The following is an 18,338-nucleotide window of genomic DNA, read 5'->3' as shown; positions in this document are numbered from 1 at the left end:
GCAGAGGGAAAAAATGGGGACAGAGGGCCCCAGGTCCTGAAGCTTGCAGTTACTTTAACACCATGTGAGCTGCTCTGCATCCAGGTGAGGTTTTCACTCAGAAATCTGAGACAAGTACTTCAAATACCAAAATGAATTAATTCCCTGCCTTAGACCCACGACATTTGACTTTCTCCCTTGGTTCTGTAGGCATCAACACAGCTGCTGGGAGAGTCAGTCCCCCACTTCAGCTACACCCAGGGGTAATGAATCTGGTACCTTGTCCCCCAGACTTAGTCTCTTCCCCTCTCTGAAGCCTGAAATAAGAACTCCTTTAAGTGACAAAATGAAAAGTGCTGCTGTTCTGTAGACAAAACAAGCTGCTCTCTTTTAGTGGAACTCAGTGGTGGTTTCTGCAAAGGCTTCCAAAATCTCTTCCTCAGAGCTACAGGGTTCTGCTTAGAGAATATACAGGCAGCTCCACCATACACTTAGTCCAAGATGAGGCGTAGGTTGTGTGAGCTTGGTTGGCCAGAAATAGAGGGCAGAGTTTGTCCTCGCTGTGCTCAGCCTTTCTGAACAGGGAAATGAGTACAATTGTAATTGGCTTAATTTCTGTACTGCCTCCAGTCTGCCTCACAGAGGGGTTTTAATGCTTTTACTCAGGGCAATTGCTCCTGCAAGTCCTGGGTTGGCGATTTTGTGAGTGGGAGCCTTGGCTTTCATTTGCTTCCCATTCAGTGTCCCTTCACCAGCATGACCCCCGCTGCTGCCAATGCTGCTTCCTTGGCTGCGTGTGGTCCTTTTGCCCAATCCTGACATTTTTTTATTTTTGGTTAACATCAGAATGGAGCTGCAGAATAATCGCTCTTTCACTTTCCCCTTAAATAGGCCATGCTGCTTGTCTGCATAAATGTTCTCTTCATGCATCTTGTCACTCTGCCTCACAGGCTTCCTTGGAAGAGGGAAAAAAAAAAAACAAACTACAAAACCAAACCCACTTTATTTCTTTAAAAAGATGCCTTTTCTTTCTTGTGAATTGCCCTTGCTCCGTATGATAGCCAGCGATTGGCCCTAAAGGATGAATACTAAGCAGCTTTGCCAAGGTGTAACTCAGCTATAAGACACCCCATATATACACAGGGCTGTCCTGGAAGACCTTGAGGGTGGGGGGGATTGAAGCTGGCAAAGGGAGGGAGGACACTTTGGCAGCTCCACTCAAGCACTCGAACCTGAAGCCAGGTTTTAGCCAAATCCTGGTGACAGGGGAGGACAAGCTGCAAACGCAGTCTTTTCCACCTTTGCTGTCAAGCTATTCAAAGGGAAATATCCTGAGGCTGAAATCTGCTGGTGTGCACTGGCTCCTGCTCTTGGCTCCTCTGGAGGCCGCCGCGTGCCTCAGCTCGCCTCAAAGGGCAGGGAGGGATTCCTGGGGGAAGGGTAGAGAGGAGCAAGGCAGCCTCTGCAAAGCTGGCCACAGTGCCCCTGTCCTTTTCTCCTCCTTTCCTGTTATCCCAGAGGTGGGTGCGATGGTCTCAAACACCATGGGATTTGTCCACTGACTGTGTGAAGCTCTGGCTCTACCACAAAGTGTAGCACCTTCCCTCCTTGCTGAAGTACACTTGCCTGCAGAGATCACACAACTGATCGTGCCTAATAACATTTACACGACCTGATTATTTAACAGAATAAAAGCCAGCTCAGCCTTCACTGCTGGTTTGCTTTTATTGCAATGATTTCCCAGTGCACAGAGGCCACCCTGAAGGAGTCGCGGGGATAAGACCGGGACATGAGCCAGGCCGGGCTGAAGCCCGTGTCATTCTCACAGAGCCAAGGTGGAGCTTGTTACCAAAACCAAAACAAACAAAATGTATAAGTTGTACCATGGGGGAAAAAAAGACGCCTGTGGAATAGGGAGGATGCGCACAGGAGCAGCGTCCATGCCTGGAGGGGTGGAGAAAATGGGGTGAGGAGAAGTTGCTTGGCTCGACTTGCGCGGCTCTGCATACTCGGAGGGAAAAAGGAGCGGCGCGGAAGCGTGGCCTGAGATCACTGCTGCAGGCTCTGCCTTGCTTTGCAGGCACTGAGGGAAGGACAAGTGAGGGTTTTGCATTTTGAAACGGTGAAGAGGAATGTAAGGACTTAAAGGGTCACCCTGAGGCTCCAGATGGAGGCTACAACCCCTATCATCAGCCATAGCTTACTGTAGGCTTCTGCTACAGCTTCTGCCCTAGTTCTGTTATAGAGGTAATTAGGGTGGATTTTGCCCTCCTTCTCTCAGGGAAAGGATGTTCTGGAGCCTCCTTACTCTGGTGATTAGAAACCAGGTAAGAAGATGGGAGCAGCAGTGTGAGGTCAGCTGAAGGATCCCTCTGAGTATCACACGCCCAGTGTTAGTCAGCAGTGTAACTAAATGTGAAAAGCAGTATCTTTTGCTTTATGGGAAGTTGGAACTTCCAAACCAAACAAATTTCAGCTCCACCTGAGAGGAAAAGCATAGCAGCTGTGAAGCCACATCTAAGGGCTCAGTTGTAGGGTCCTTGGTACAAGAGGAGCATTGACATACCTGAGCAAGTCCAACAGAAGGATATAGTGTACCAAAAGGGGATGGGAGAGCAGTCCAGCCATCCAGTCCGAAGAAGAGAAGGTTGCAAGGAGACCTTATTGCTCTCTGCAACTACCTTACAGAAAATACAGAGCCAGAATCATCTTTGAAGGGCATGATGACAGGGTGAGGGGCACCAAACAGAAGATACATACAAGGAAATACCAGATACACATTAGGAAAAAATTTCACAGGGATGGTAAAACCATCTCCTGCGGATATGTGCAAAACTCTCCCAGACAAAGGATTGCTCTGACTTTGAAGTTGGTTGTGCCTTGGGTAGGGACTGGGCCACACAGTCCTTCCCAGCCTTAGTTATAAAGCAATTCTGTGTTTTGTTTATAGGTACACTTGGTTTTATTTTTTCATGTATATGTATGCCTGCAGTTCAGGCAGCCATGCATGTAATCACTGTTGTCCAACACCTCATTTTCACTTTCTTGTAATACTACCAGAGGGCATTTTTTTTAGGCTGAAATAGTCAGAGAAATATTTTAAGCAGCATCTTTCCTTTCAGTACATTCATGTATTTGCCTTTGGTGTTCCAGCTTATGAGCTCTAACCAATTCAAAGAATAAGATCTCTGAAAAAGTCATGACCAAGAGCTAGGTGGTAGCTTGGAAACAGGGCAGCATCTCCAGCAAATGTGTCTTACAGGGTTATCAGGTGACTAATGCCCCAGCTATGTGGATGATCAAGGACCACTCTTCAGCTCAGCTCTTGGGCCTCCTTTCTGTAGTAGTCTTCTGTTCTGGAGGCTGGGACCAACAGCTATGTGAGGGTGTTTCTGACTACCAGCTGGTGTTGGTGGGAGCCCTGCTGTACCACCTCCAAAATCTGGCCCAAGCTCCCAAGGTTTGGGCCCAGAGGATGGCCGTGGCTCACACAATGGCTCTGTATCTGCACACCAAGGACAGAGGCCAGCCTTTTGGTGCCAAGAATTACAATCTAAGATGGGGCAGCAGGTCCAAAGGAAGGAAATTCTTTCCCTCTGCCACCTGCAGAAGGTGAATTGCTCTGAATTCACTGCTTTTTGAACTCAGCTGCACCGTGCTTGGTTAAAATGGATGCAACCTCTGCACAGGCCTTTCTCTGCTGCTTTACTACATCAGATGAAAAACATATTTCAAATGAAGCTGATGGGGGTCCAGTGCACGAGGAGGCCCTGTGGCATAATTGTCCATATTGTTCTTTCTGCAGCCTGTCTTCTAAAACTTTAATGCACAAGGTGGCACTTAAAATGGACAGTCATACCCAAAGGACCATCACTCTCACTTGTGAACCCCTCATGAACCCAGGAAAAAAATCAATAAGGGCTTTTAAAAAACCAACAAAATTATATTTCATCTCCTCTGTGTCAGCAGATCTGCAGAGCAGCTTTAGTCTTGTTTTGCATCTGGGATAAAGAAAAAAAAATTAAAAATTGCAGTGTAGCCTTCCCTGTAGAGGATTAGGTTTCATTTTAAAACTTTAAACAAACATGGAGATCTTACCATAAGCTTCTCAAAGATTAAGCATTCTGGCATAAACTCGCAAAGAAAGAGCACAAGGCTGGGACTCAGGAGACTTTAGAATTACTGTCTTCTCTACCACCATGCAACCTGTTGTGTGGCCACCTCCTGCTCCATCTAAGCCAGATCTTCCAGGCTAAATTCTGCCTTCCAATTTCAGCAGGAAGTAAGAATTTAAATACAATTAGAAGGTCTGTTTTCTTGGTTTTCTCTCTTTCATTGCTTCCTGCTCATCTCTGAGGTGTTGCAAGAGCTCTGGGGCAAGGAGTGGTCCCTAGGTGTTTATAAAATGATGAGCTCTGATTTTTACTGCTTTTCTCTGAAGGACATTATAAGGCATTGAATTGCCAGATTCTGATGTTCCAGCTTCAGCTGTGTCCCATGTTTCTGACCACAGCTCGCAGTCCCTGGCAATAAAGAGGGACACCAATGCTAATGACACTTGCTGGGCTATTGTGAGGTGCAGCCAAGGGCTGCCCCCTCCTCTTCATTTTAAATGAAATAACATGAGGTTAAGCTTGAGTGAAATCAAAGAAGCCCATCATTCTCCTTCTGCCACAGCAGAGTGTCCACTCTCTTTGTCCTGCAGCCCAGGGCAGTGCCTGTGACCCCCACCTGCTTTTGTACAGTAGTGTCCAACTTGGCCCCTTCTCTGAACAGAGCAAAATGCCTTCCATAGCTACACCCCCAGTGCCCACAGGTACAAAGTTTGACCAATGCATGGGTGGCAGGAGGTGGTTTTCTCGTCTTCTTTGAAGTGACACCAATGGGAATGACCCAGGGTTTATGGATCTCGGGTGGAAAAGTCAAGAGAGGAAAGCAGAGCTGGCCCTGGACTCACAGATGTAACAGGTGATTCTATTTTGCAAGATTAATTTTGTGGATGTGTGGGGTTTTGGTACTCGAGGGCAAGGGATGGTCATCTTTTCTGTGTGTAAAATGGCATTCACCCATGCAGTTCAGATACGAAATCCAGGTGGCCACAGACCACTGTGAACCTGCTTCAGCTTCTGGTTTCATTTTCCTCATGATTTGTTGGACAAAGAGGATTGTTCTCTGTTTGCCCAAGCAAGCAAGCAGTGTTTGGTGTATCTGTACACAACTGGGCAGGGAGAGGTATGTATGGTGTACAAATATGCTCATGCTTGCAATACAGCTTTGATTGCACAGTTGTGTCCCTTGCAGTGGAGGTGACAGCAAATAATATTGTGTAACAACAGAAGGTTTTTCCAGAGTTACACAATGGTTGGATCCTGTACGGGAGATCAAGGAACTCAGATAGATTGATTTTGGGTAATGAAGCACACCCCAGACACTGGCAACTTTGTACATTACATATACACACAGAGAAACTGCCCTGACACAGTCAACAACACTTTAATTGGTTTTGTATCAAGATTAAATATGCCTGGCATCATTCAGGGAACAAAGATAACACACTTGAACTAATACTTTCATGGAAGTCACATCGGTGAGCAACAGGGGAAGGAAAGGTCAAAGCAGCAGCAAAATGCCAGCTAAGAGCATCAGACAGTGGTGACAACTCAACAAAGCAAATTTTCATATGAGGTCACAGTGAGGCTGAAATGCTTTAAGCAGCCAGGGCAAGCAATCTGTGTCAAACCTGGCTTTCCTGAGGTTTATCAGACATATCCAGGGCATCTCATGTTTATCTGGCTTACCGAAAGAAGGACATTTCAGAAGAAGCACCTCTGAATCCTTTTCACATTGCTTCTGGAAAAATAGTGCTGTAAATCCCATGCAGTTGCAGCATCTTGGTTATTTCTGGAAGGCAGACGAAGTTGCCATCTTCTTACGTGATCCCAGTAGATTTTCCTTCTCAAGGCCCAGGCAGAGACACCTAGATTCAACTTGTAGCCCCACAGGACCAGACTAGAACAACTAAATTCTTGTTGTTTCTGCATAACACAGCACAAGGCTTTTAACAAATGCTCTGTAGTTGCTGCAGTTAATGTCAGCAGTGTCTCTCCTTGCTGAAGAAACACAGAAACACCCCTGCAAGGAAGCGCTGGAGGAAAACGTAATTTGGGGGTTTCTAAGACAAATGCAGAAAAAACCCTCCAGATCCAGAAAAAAAAAAAAAAGCCAAACCAAAACCAAACCAACTAGGATAACATAGAGACTCAAGTTGCTCTCTATTCCATGAAAATCAGAATCAGGTGGAAAAAATGAACAAGGAGGAGATCACACTCCCAAGGGAACCCTTCAGCCACAGATTTCAGCCTTCAGCCACCAAATACCCTGCTAAGGTGATGCTAACAAAACTGGCATGTCTGCTGTTCTGATGGGAGGTTTGTTTGCACCCCGTGTAACTTGTGCTCTCTGTGATTAAATTAAGGATGCAGCAGCATGGTTTTATAGGCTAGCCTGAGCTGTTCATAAAATGTCTTGGCAAGAAAGAATTTTTCTCAAGATATACAGTGAAAACAGACAGGGTTTTTCCATAACCACAAAATAATTGTTCTAGATATATTACTGTACCAAACACAACCTCTTCTCTTTATATCTTCTGTTTCTTGGTAAACACAGGGCTCACTGCAATGAGGAACATTTGAAAAGTAAAATCTTGCAGTAGAAGATGTTATCCAAGGTATTTTTGTGTTGACAGGGCACATTAAGGACAGTTGCTAATAAATTACTAGGAAAAATATTTCCATTCCAAAAACCACTGTGCATGCCTCTTAGTCAGAATCTTAGTGTACTTACTAAAGCCAGTCAAAAGAAACAATTTTCTGCATATTTGGTACAATTTTTTAATCTTTTTTTACTTCCCTAAGGTTTTCTTTATTTTTCCTTAAAAAACTGGAAATCTCCTTTCCAAATCCTGACATCTGAATTTTTTTTTAAGAGGAAGCATCAAATGCCAGAGGACATTATCAAGATTTAAATGTACCAGTCCAAATCTGCATTCAGCATCAGGCAGGCCAAACTCCCATTAGCACTTGAGGTTCAGCCAGCAATATAATTCTTGCTTTCCTTTTTTGTTTTGTTTTGTTTTGTTTTTTTTGTTTTTGTTTGTTTACTTGGGCTGGGGTTTTTTGGGTTTTTTTTTTTGAGCTGATTCACTGCCTCTGTCATCCCAGCACATGGGGTCAACTTAAAGATTGTGACCAAAAGAAATCAGTAACTCCCAGAGCTGATACCCAGAGGAATCCTATGAAGACTCATAGGAATCCAGAGGATCCTATGAGGAGAGGCTGAGGGAGCTGGGGGTGTTCAGCCTGGAGAAGAGGAGGCTCAGGGGAGACCTCATCACTCTCTACAACTCCCTGAAAGGAGGGGGTAGCCAGGTGGGGGTTGGTCTCTTTTCCCAGGCAACCTCAGCAAGACAAGAGGGCACGGTCTCAAGTTGTGCTGGGGGAGGTTTAGGTTGGACATTAGAAAGAATTTCTTTACTGAGAGGGTGATCAAGCATTGGAATGGGCTGCCCAAGGAAGTGGTGGATTCTCCGTCCCTGGAGATATTTAAAAAGAGACTGGATGTGGCACTCAGTGCCATGGTCTGGTAACTGCAGTGGTAGTGGATCAAGGGTTGGACTTGATGATCACTGAGGTCCCTTCCAACCCAGCCCATTCTATGATTCTATGATTCTATGAATGGCTAAGGCTGTTCTGCTGGGAGCAGGAAGAATCACTCCTGCTACAAAGGAAGTTTCATGATCTTGTGTGTTACATCTGGGATAGAGAAATTAGAAAACACTTTGGTTTTCTAATGGTGCTTGTTGCATGGGTGCAGTTTTATGTGGAAAAGAAGCCAAATCCCTCTTGTTATAACTTCTTGCCTTCCCCATTTTCTTCTTCTTCAACCCTAAATGACCCAGACAGAAAGAAAAATGTGTGTGCTTTGCTCACCCGCAATTAGGAAGGACACAAGTTTAAACAGCGTGTGTTTGTGTGTGGCAAAGAGAAGACTCATGCTCCCTGGTTTGCTCCTGAAATTACCCCTAATGGGACTAAATAGTGTTTTGCAACGGGGCTCTCGGCAAGTGATAAGCTGCCATCAGAAGGCACGCCTGCATACTACCACCAAAACGCCAGCATGCTTTTGCATGTATCATGCTATTGTTATTACAATGGAAAATAACTACCTGTAAACAAATCCTGTGACTCAATGCAGCCCTTTAATGAGTTTAGTTGCATGCCTAGGGGTAGGTAAAAGGTAAAACAACAGCCCTAGACAAGTCATTTCTGGACCCATTACAAATAATTTGCAAGTGCAGGCATCACGATTTTGCAACCTCACTCGTCTTCATTTCCTTCAAACCCTTCCTTGCCAGTGTCAGAGTTCTCTCTGGCTTTTTTTTTTCTTTTTAAAGGTTTGCCTCTACTCAGCGCTCTTGCTCTGTCTCTGCTTGCGCAAGCACCAATGAATGTTTAACTCCATTGACACTTATAGCCTGGAGTAAAAGAGAAACTCAAGTCTTCCATGGACAGGGATTAATATTTCTCCCTAAATCTGCCCTTTTAATTATTAGGTGGAGAAATTAGGGTTATGCTTGCCTAAAGGTGCTACTTTTTTTTTTTTTCATGCTTTGCAAGTGCCTGAAGGCACTTTTCTAAGCTTCACCGGGTAATTTTAGCAAATGGGAGAACATTTCTGAGCCTGTGCCTCACTGCTTATCCCCCTGCCTCCTGTTTTTGTAACCTCCCCTACACACAGGGAACCAACAGGCAGACAGCAGCAGTGCACAGGGATCCCAATAAACCAAAATGAAAGCAAAGGGATGCACTCAACAGGTACCTGCTGTGCAAGACCCCACGAGTTTGGGCTGTGGGAGCCAAAAGGTGTGTGGTTTCCTAGCAGGTATTTTGATGAGAGGGGAATAGTGGCACCAAGACAAACTGTGGGAGCTGCTGGGAGCCTCAGCCTTGGTGTAAGGAAAGAGGAATCCATGTGCCATCAAGCAGTTGTTGAGTAAAGCAGTACCTAGGATGCTGGGGAAAAAAACCTGTCAGTGGAAAGGGGACGCTGTGTGGTTTCAGAGATAAGGCAAGGCAGTTGTCCAGGTCCTTGTCTCAGCAGATTCAGGACAGGCACAGGTCCTTGCATTATAACACAGCCCTGTGTAAGAAAATACTTTGCCCTGTCTGTCATGGGCACCACTGGGACCCAGGTGCAGAGACATGACAAACTCTGAGTGTGCTGCAGCTTGCTGGGGGTGGCACGATTGAGGCAGAAATGACACAGTGCCTGCCAGCTTCACCTCCCTGGGAATTTTAAAGCCTTTTTGAATTGACAGCCCATTTCCCTGGCCTCTATAGGTTATTTCCTTAATGGGTTTCCTGGTGCTTATGGGAAAAAAAAGAACAGCCCAACACAAACCAAAGCCAACCCTCCAGCACTGTGGCTTAGGAAAATTATGCTGGCTCAATTTATCTTACTACTGGGAAACACAGGCATCTTCCAGAGCTGTGCCTCCTATAAGAACACAAAAACAGAATAACAAAAGGGTGGAATAATCAAAAAGGAAGCACAGAAACTGTTATGGTACAAGCTTATGAATATTTACCTATGATAGCTGCATGGGTGATGGCCCCTGGCACAGCCAAGGCAAGCGGGGGCTGGCTGCCGGGTTTCTGCTGGGGCAGCTGTGAGCACCTTGAAATAGGAGGGAAACCCCCTTCAAGACCTGGCTTTGCCATTAGGGGAAAGATGGGAGTACAGGCCATGCAAAATGTAGGTCAGGTCCATGGATAAATCCTGGGGTGCTCTGCAGAGACTTACACAATGGACTAACCAAATTGCGCAAAGTGAAAGCATATCAAGATCCTGTATAGCTGGCCTCGGTTTGTATTCATCAGATACTAAATACCTGGTGAATGCTGCCTACCCTATTTTACCCCTTTTGCCTACCATGGCATTGACTGCCTTCCCCATATTTATTTTTTTAGAGGAAGACAGTGTCTCACAACAAAACAATGTTATATTGTTAGAACAATGCTAGAACAAAACAATCTTAGATGTGTGGCATGAAAAACAAAAGGAGCTACAAAAAAGGAATGTAAAACTAAGAGAACCCTAGGAAGAGGAAAGTAAAAATCTGAGCAAAGGAAAATATAAAATGAGTGGCAGTACGCTACCACCAGTTTACAGTAGAGAGGAAAACTGCAATGTCTGTGGATGAAAGTGCATGGAGAATCCCTTTCATTTTCTAACCCCTCCTAAAAAATTTTTGGATTTCACCTTGGGTGGTGCAAATGCATGAATTTTTACTGATACACGTACATGGAAGAATTGCAGAGAAACTTAATTTTATATGAAAATGCTTATGCAAAATTTTAAAATTCCATACTAATTCAGAGTATATCTAGTTTGGGCACTATAAATACTCATGAAGGAAAGAGAAAAAGGGGTGCAGGTAAGACTCCAGATGGCAGGAGGCTTTTTATTTGACAGGCACCTCAGTAAGGTCAGCCAATTCACGTTCACCTCATACTGCTGGGAGCAGAGAGCACTGAGTCAAGTAGCTCTCTGGCCTTGTCAAAATCAGAACAGATGAAGAGTAAAAAAAAAAAGCAACCCACAGTTATACTGGATGAGGCCCCACATCAGCTCTTGCTCCAGTATTTTGGAAGTCAGGGTTCAGTTTCAATAAGTGTTGGTATCCTGAGCAAAGCCACTCATGACATGCCCAGGGATGGGCAACTGCATCTCTGTCAGCAAAGAGTCATTCTCCTTTGTTACTAAAAAAACCAAGTGTTTGGTTTGGGGGGTTTTTTGTCAGCCAAAGAGAAGAAAGAAATGGTGGGTAAGTGGCAAAGAGCAACCACTTGCCTTTTTCAACGATGATGTCAAATACCTGTACACTGGCAATCCTGGTACCCATTCCCTGCCTTCCCTGTGCTTTGGGTATGTCCCTGCTCCCAGCTTTGAAATGGCACAACAGCTCCGACCTTGATCATGTGGCTGAGTGCTGAGCTTCCTTAGGGATGATTTATGCTTGTAAAGAAGAGTGTTTTCACGCTGAGCCAACTCCTTTCAGTGCAAACATCACTGTGAAAAATTGGCCTGGTCGGTCCTGCGAGCTGTGGTGGGTGTGTGTGGCACTCCTGGGATGACAGCATTTGTGTGGATCTGTGGATGTGGGTATCTCTTGTGCTGGCTGTGAAAGCAAAGCCTGAGCCCCGCTGTTTCCATGAAACACACAGATTTATTGCTTTATTTTATTTATTGTGGTGGGTCCCAGGGCGTGATTCACTTATTTGCTCTCTATATGCTCCACCTTTTATTCTCTAATTGTCATCTTCCATCCCCAGCATGAGAGGGAAGTGCCTGGGAAGAGGAGACTTGGTGAGCCAACAGGCAGCATGTACAAAGCATCACCCAGCATGCAGGGGCAAGAGAGACCCAAGGTGGAAGGTCAGATGGGATTACCAAGGGGCATCAGAAAGGCCAGGTATGGTTCTCTGAGTGCAGGCATCTACTCACTGAAATAAGAAAGCTTTCATTGCTTTCCTTTCTGTAGGAGAAGCGTTTAGTGCCTTTTAGTTTCTGCTTCTCTAAAACACCAGTTGCATGTGGGTGGATAATGCAAATGCCAGCAACACCAAAGGGTAACATATCTGTCTCTAACAAGGAAGGGACAAGGGAAAGAGTTCACGCAGAAGTTAATTATTTGCAAATTGGCAGCTATACTTCGACCTCAGATACTTGAAGACCCAGCTAATTACACCTCTGGGCCATGAGTAGTTAGTCATTTGTAAAGCTTGATGGAAGGTGAGTCGAACTGTGGCAGTAAAGAAGGACAAGTAGGGTGGTTGCCTTTAGAACCAGGAGGACAGGAGAAGATTGGCCAACTTCAATACCCAGGAAAATACTGGAGCAAATAATCAAATGAACTAGTTCATACTTGGTTATATAAGGAATGAGCACATCTTTATTCCCTTTTTCAGCCAGTCATCAGTCTTACAGGAAGGAGAGAGGCAGTAAATGTGATATATCTTGGCTTCTGAGTACTTCTGACAGTATCTCTGACATCATTCTCATCATAAGTAAGCCAAGAAGAGAGATTTATGAGAGGGTGACACAAAGCTTGTTGGAAAACCACAGCAAGAGGGTGAGCAGCAGCGGGTGTGGTGGTGAGATGTACCAGGAACAAGAGGGCAGGCTGGTGCCAGGGCTCACCCCACTTGGCACTGTCATTGGTGCTGCTGAGGGCAGTGGGAATGATTTATCCCTCCTGAAAGGAGGATGTAGCCAGGTGGGGGTCGGTCTCTTCTCCCAGGCAGCTACCAGTAAGACAAGAGGGCATGGTCTTAAGCTCTGACAGGGGAGGTTGAGAATAGATATTAGGAAAAACATTCTTTACAAAGAGGGTGATCAGACATTGGAATGGGCTGTCCAGGGAGGTGGTGGATTCTCCATCCCTGGAGGTTTTTAAAAGGAGACTGAATGTGGCACTAAGTGCCATGGTCTGGTAACCATGGTGGTAGTGGATTAAGGGTTGGACTTGATGATCCCAGAGGCCTTTTCCAACCCAGCTGATTCTGTGATTCCATATGGATGCTTTTCTGGTCCGCACCTCTGCCCTGCAGGGTGGGATGGGGAGAAAGAGAGAGTGCAATTCAGAGCAGGGGTAAGTTCATAGGAGATGGTGCAGACATGAACAAAGGACAAATCCAACTGGGCAATAGCCTGGCTGGGCAGGACCCTGGCTTGTGAGCCAAAGCCTGAGAGCACCGTATTCCTGAGAAAAATGCCATGCTGGGATCTTCAAACAAGGATATAACTTGCAAGGTGTGGGAAGAAGCCCTGTTCCTGTCCCTTGCAGAGCTGCAGCTGGAGGTCAGGCAGTTGGTTTGGGCATATGGCACCCCAAGAAGGAGGCACCCTGGTTGGACATTGTGGGGGGGACCCTGGGGGATGTCACCTACAAGGAAAGACAAAATGGCTGCTGCTTTTCTGCCTGAAGAAGGAAAGAAGAGTATTTCGACATGTTACTCTACTCTCTGCCTGTGGAAGCAGCAAGAAAGTTTCTGTTTAGTCACAGGGCAACAATTGCAGCTGGTAAGGGTGGTGAGGCAGAGGACAGACAACAGCAATGGAGGTGGTGGAGCCTTCATCACCATGTATCTTCCAAGACAATCTGTGGGAACAATGTGGGTGCAGTATATATATTTTTATGTGCTTTATACTAAAAGCAATATTTTTGCATGGCATGTATAATACCCTAAGTAAATAAGAGGCAGTAAATAGCCCAGTGGGATCCCTTCCAGCCTGCATCTCAGACTGAAATCCTACACATTACACATCACCTACAGGAGAAAAATCACCCGTGCAGAGTGCAGTGTGAATGCCGAGTGGAAGTATCCCCCAGTGCAGTGCCCCAGCCTGTGCTCTCGAGGCCACGGGACAAATCCAGCTCTAGGATGTCTGTCAGAGGCTCCAGCAGGTCAGGATCTGTAGAGACTGAACTGCAGCAGGGCAAAATCTGAAGTACTCTTAAGTACTAGAGCAGCACAGGCCAGGAACCCTGCAGAAAAAATTTGCCTATGGATTAGGGATGTAGCAAAACTGGTATTGTTTTGGGTTTTGGGTTTGAAGCTCCTAGAGCAAGCTTTGTGTGACCTTTAAGCGTATAACCCTTTCTGATCAAGAAAGCACAGAGTTTGAGTCCTTGCCACTCCAGTATCTGAAGCTTTAAGAGGAACTAATCTGCGACTCATGCTGTACCTGTGGCCACTCAATGTGTCTGTGGTTGTCTCTTCTTCAACTCATGTCCAGGGCAGCCCAAATTTGAAACTGTAGGGTGGCCTTACTCAGATGCTGCAGTTTGCTTTTAAGGGGCTGCTGGAAAGAAGGAATAAATTTAAAATCTTTTTAGCTGTGGGTGCATAGCTGGTCTGTGCTGCTCTTGATTGCATGCCATTACAAGCAACAAACTATATTCTAGGAATTAGTCTTAGAGCCTTAACATTTTCACCAGCTAATGAAAAGCATTTTGATAATTACGTCAAGCATAAGGGAAACATCTCTATAGTTACTCAGTAACCAAGATACTTTGTCAACACAGAAGTGACAGGGTTCTTATTGTCTAGTTAGTTACTCAGAAAAATCGAACTATTTACAACAGTGGCCTTCAATATATTGTGTTTGTTAATGCTGCATTTCAGTGGTACAGCCATGGAAATCGAGACACCATAACAGCCTGAAGTTTGTGATGTTTGAATCATGGTGGAGTCCCTGTAGAAAAAAAATAATGCTTGCAGGGAATATTTTATTTATAGAAAGTGTATTTTATTGAATAGAGAATTAAATTGAGATAGTGAATCAGAGGATGCTGATAATGTAAAGTTACTGATCTTCAGCTCCCAATTTATTTCTACAGACATGCACCACTGTGCAGAAACCTACCCCAGCAGGAGCATTTGAAGGCTCCTGAGTTTATTCAAGCCAGGGTAAAAAGAGAAATTTCTGGTAAATAGGGCAGAAGAAAGAGTAAAGGTTATTCCCAGAGGCCACCTTCTGTCTGTGGGCTGGTGAGCTTGCCGCCTCCTGAGCATCAAGAAGAAGAAAGATGAGCTGTGAGAAAATAGCTATTTAGGAGGATCCTTTTAAAGATGGATGCTGGCATACTGCTGAGAGGCTGGCTCTTTTCAATGTTTCACTACTGTCTTTTGCTTTATTACCTGTACCATTCCCTCTCCCTCCTCTGTTTCAAGAGGAATGAGAGGGATCAGCTGTGACAAGCAGTATGGGGAAAGCATGCGCAGAAGAAGTCAACCTTTTAAGTATGAAATGTTTCGGTATTCAATATCCTGCAGTTGGATTTAATTAGGATAATTAATTGTTGCTCTTTTGCAAGTGGAATGAGGTGGGCAAAGCCACAGGCCAAAGACAAGTGGCTTGATGAGGCTGGAGGGAGGAGGAGGAAGCCACCAGCTTCACCGCAGGCCGGCGAGGAGAGTTCTCATTGCCGTGGCGGGTGGCATAAATCATGTCTGGCACTGCACAGCTCGCTGTAACCACACACTCCTCAGGCCTCAGCTGGCCCACAGCTTCCTGAGCTCACACACACACACACCTTCCTTCTCCCCAGTGTCTCCCAGATGGCTGGTACTGCCTCCAGCTGCCCATCCCAGCAGCAGCTCACCCCTTCAGAGGGATGAGAGGAGCTCCCGTCATTAAAACCCCCTTTAACTGGTAAGAAGCGTGGACTATCATGCAAATTAATTCCACTGAAAACAGGGAAAAAAGGAAACGACAGGAAAAGAAATTGCAAGATCCCCTGCTGCTCTGAAGCAACTCCCTTGCTTTCTCCAAAGTAGGCTGCATAAATATTGATCTAGCCAGGATATGCCCTACATTCATTTGCACAGACATTATAAATGTGCTTAAGAATGAGAAATCAATCTTGGTTTCCTACGCGGTAAACATACAGATCCAAGAAGGCTCACAGATAATGGGAATCACAGCTCACACGTCTGCCACTTAAACATCCAGTCAGAAAAGGTGTTCTTGGGGGATGCTTGAGAAGAAGTCATTTTGACACATTTGTTTATTTTCAGGTATTTCCATTAATTCCTATACAGACAGTTTAAAGCACACTACTACTCCAGTTTTATTTATCATCTATCTGCTAACTCATTTTCTGCATTTTGCCTGCTGAATTATTTTAGGTTACTTTTTCAAGACCTCAAATCATGGCAAGGTATCACCTTAGGTATCTCTATAACTTTATTGTTCCCTCCACCATTAGGTCTTCCATCTGGCTGAGTGCTGCAACACTGCAACTGGGAAAATCATATCATTAGGTTGCAAAGGCAGTAGTGTTCCTGCATTAGAGAGCCACAGGGTGGCTTCTGAATCACTGGGTGATTAATAATTAATACGTAATTGTTGGATAATCTGTTTAGACAGACACTGTGTAGAAAATTTATTAGTATTTTCTCTGGAGAACACTGCTACTGAAATAATAAAATTTTAACAAGTCCCCTCTCATTATAATCCTACTGAAATAGTGCAAAGCTGCCTCATCTTGCTATACATTGTAGTGAAAGATTCTGCCTTTTTACCAGGCAAAGTATATGTGTGTTCATAAAGCAGATGTAGCAGACATTTAGGTGACAGAGATAAGAATTTGTGTGTTCAGCTGAATTTTAAAGGAAAATGATTCAGCTCTTTTTTAAGTTGTGGATTTATGTTGCTTGAGCTGCCTTTTTGCCAATTCCTCTGCCAGTTTCAGTGGCTTGACTCATTATTTTCAGTTATTTTCAACTTCATTTACGCATTCTAAATGCAGAACGTGCTTAAAATATTTATGTTGTTGCAAAGAGAAAAAGCCATTAAATTAAAAATGCAGAGTTCCTTTTCATAAACATAACTCCAGCACAAGGTGATGCAGTAAATAAACAGAGGAGGCTTTAGACAGTGCAGTATGTTTAAAGGTTTGGTTAAGGCAGGAAGAAAAAATGAGTCAAGTGATCCTTACTTCTTATAATTATTTGCCACGCTGACAGAGCTCATCACTGTTAGCCTTGAAATAATTGTCATGCTGCATTTCAAAGCTGTGATTCAGGAGCTGCAGGATGTGTCTTTCTGTTTCACAACATCGTTATGTATGAAGTTATTCACCTAAGCTGTGAGGATGCTGAACCCAAAATATTCCTCTTTTACACAAGTGTAGTTTATTTGAATGCTGACTGAAACGTGCAGAACCTGATACTTTATCAATTGACTCTTGGCAACTAATGGTGCTATGTTGAAACACTGGGTATTCTTATAATGGGCAGATATTCTCTATCATAAAGCATGTTTTGTTCAGCTGTACATTCAATACGATTTGTAGCTACACTGCAGAAGCAATCTAAAAAGATAAATTTGCTTACTAAAGGTAGCTGCCAGGCTGTACTACATGGAGGAGCAGAAGCACCAGATTACAGAAAGCAGAGCCTTCCAACAAAACAGTCACAACTACATAAATGAAGTATAGATAATAATGCAATATTACAGATGAAGTGCCAAGATAGTTGAGCCTGTAACATCTGCCCAAATGTAGTGACATCAAAAATAAGCACTTCTGTCTGTGTTGTTTGTCTCATTAAAGCAGAGGGTAAACATGTGGAATCATCCCAGCACATCAGGGAATTTTGGAACAGAAGAAACTTGCTAGCACAATCACCCTTCCCCTGCCAAAGAAGGAACTTTTGCAGCAAAACTTTATTAAAGACATTGCTTGGGTTGCTTTGCAACAGCTTTTACTAGAGTGAAAAAGGGATTGTGTGCTTAATTAGCCTGTTTAATAAGGGATGTTCTTACATTTGTTTTACAGCTGGAACAAAAGATTAGGGTGTTTGCTTGCTTTTTGTCTTATAATAAGACATTGTATTAAATCCTTCCTGGAAGGAAAATAGTAGGGGGGGAAACAGAAAAAAAAAATCTTTAGTGTATTATAAGGACTAACATTCCTAAGAAATTCTTCAAGATTTTCCTTCTGCTGCAAATTACTGTTGAGTTTGGTTAACCAGAACCCTTAATTTGCTTATTCTACTCTGCGATTTCCCCCAGTTCAAAGCAGTGGGAAACCAATCCTAGACCCTGTCCGGCAAATCCACTCATAAATACATGCTGCTGGTTTCCTTCCACAGAATAAACACGAGGGAATAATCAGTTAAGTTGAAAAGGGAGATATGCAAAACTGGTAGAAAGGAAATAATTTTTTTGCACAACATGGAATTATTCAGCCAGAGCCCTTCCTTTCTAAGTATCCTCACAACCAAATGGTAATATATGCATAAAAATAAACACGAGCTTTGGAAGGGATTTACACTCTCATGCTTCTGGGGAGAAGCCAGTATCCAAGCACTGCAGTTTTAGGAAAAGATTTCTGAAGCTTTTTATCCCACACTACCTACCTACATCAGGCTCCTTGCACCTGTCCTTGTAGTGTGTGCTCACAGCCACTTTGCAGCAGGATGGTATCTAGAAGGTTTAGTAGCCTAATCCATTTGTATTCATGAAAAGTCACAGGTATAAAATCTTATAAATTATTTACAAATACTCTCAGTATCTCAACCCTCACCAAAAGAAAAAAAAAAAATCCTTTGGTTAGGTATTTAACAATCTGTTGTTGCACTTGTTTGACAGCGACCACATTGACAAGCAATTTCTTGCTGTGTGACTCAGACTGCTAATTTCAGCCTGTCAGGTCTTGCCTCACACAGGTTTTTTGTATGACGTGGCCCTGGGCGATGCCATCTCACTTTGACCTTTGGCCTGTTCAG

The 18,338-nt window shown here is 44.2% G+C and overlaps 1 long non-coding RNA gene across 1 annotated transcript; it reads right to left on the bottom strand.

Annotated features, from left to right (window-relative positions):
* Nucleotides 1-10,837: 10,837 nt before the first annotated feature.
* Nucleotides 10,838-18,262, bottom strand: LOC139792794 (uncharacterized). Its single transcript, XR_011724399.1, has 3 exons — nucleotides 17,966-18,262; nucleotides 13,789-13,905; nucleotides 10,838-13,588 (listed from the first exon to the last, which is right to left on the bottom strand). It is a non-coding gene; the product is annotated as an uncharacterized lncRNA (long non-coding RNA).
* Nucleotides 18,263-18,338: the final 76 nt, after the last annotated feature.

This window comes from Heliangelus exortis, chromosome 2 (assembly GCF_036169615.1).
Source record: "Heliangelus exortis chromosome 2, bHelExo1.hap1, whole genome shotgun sequence".
In the NCBI taxonomy this organism is placed as follows: Eukaryota; Metazoa; Chordata; class Aves; order Apodiformes; family Trochilidae; genus Heliangelus; species Heliangelus exortis.
This window is presented reverse-complemented; position numbering and strand designations above follow the sequence as displayed.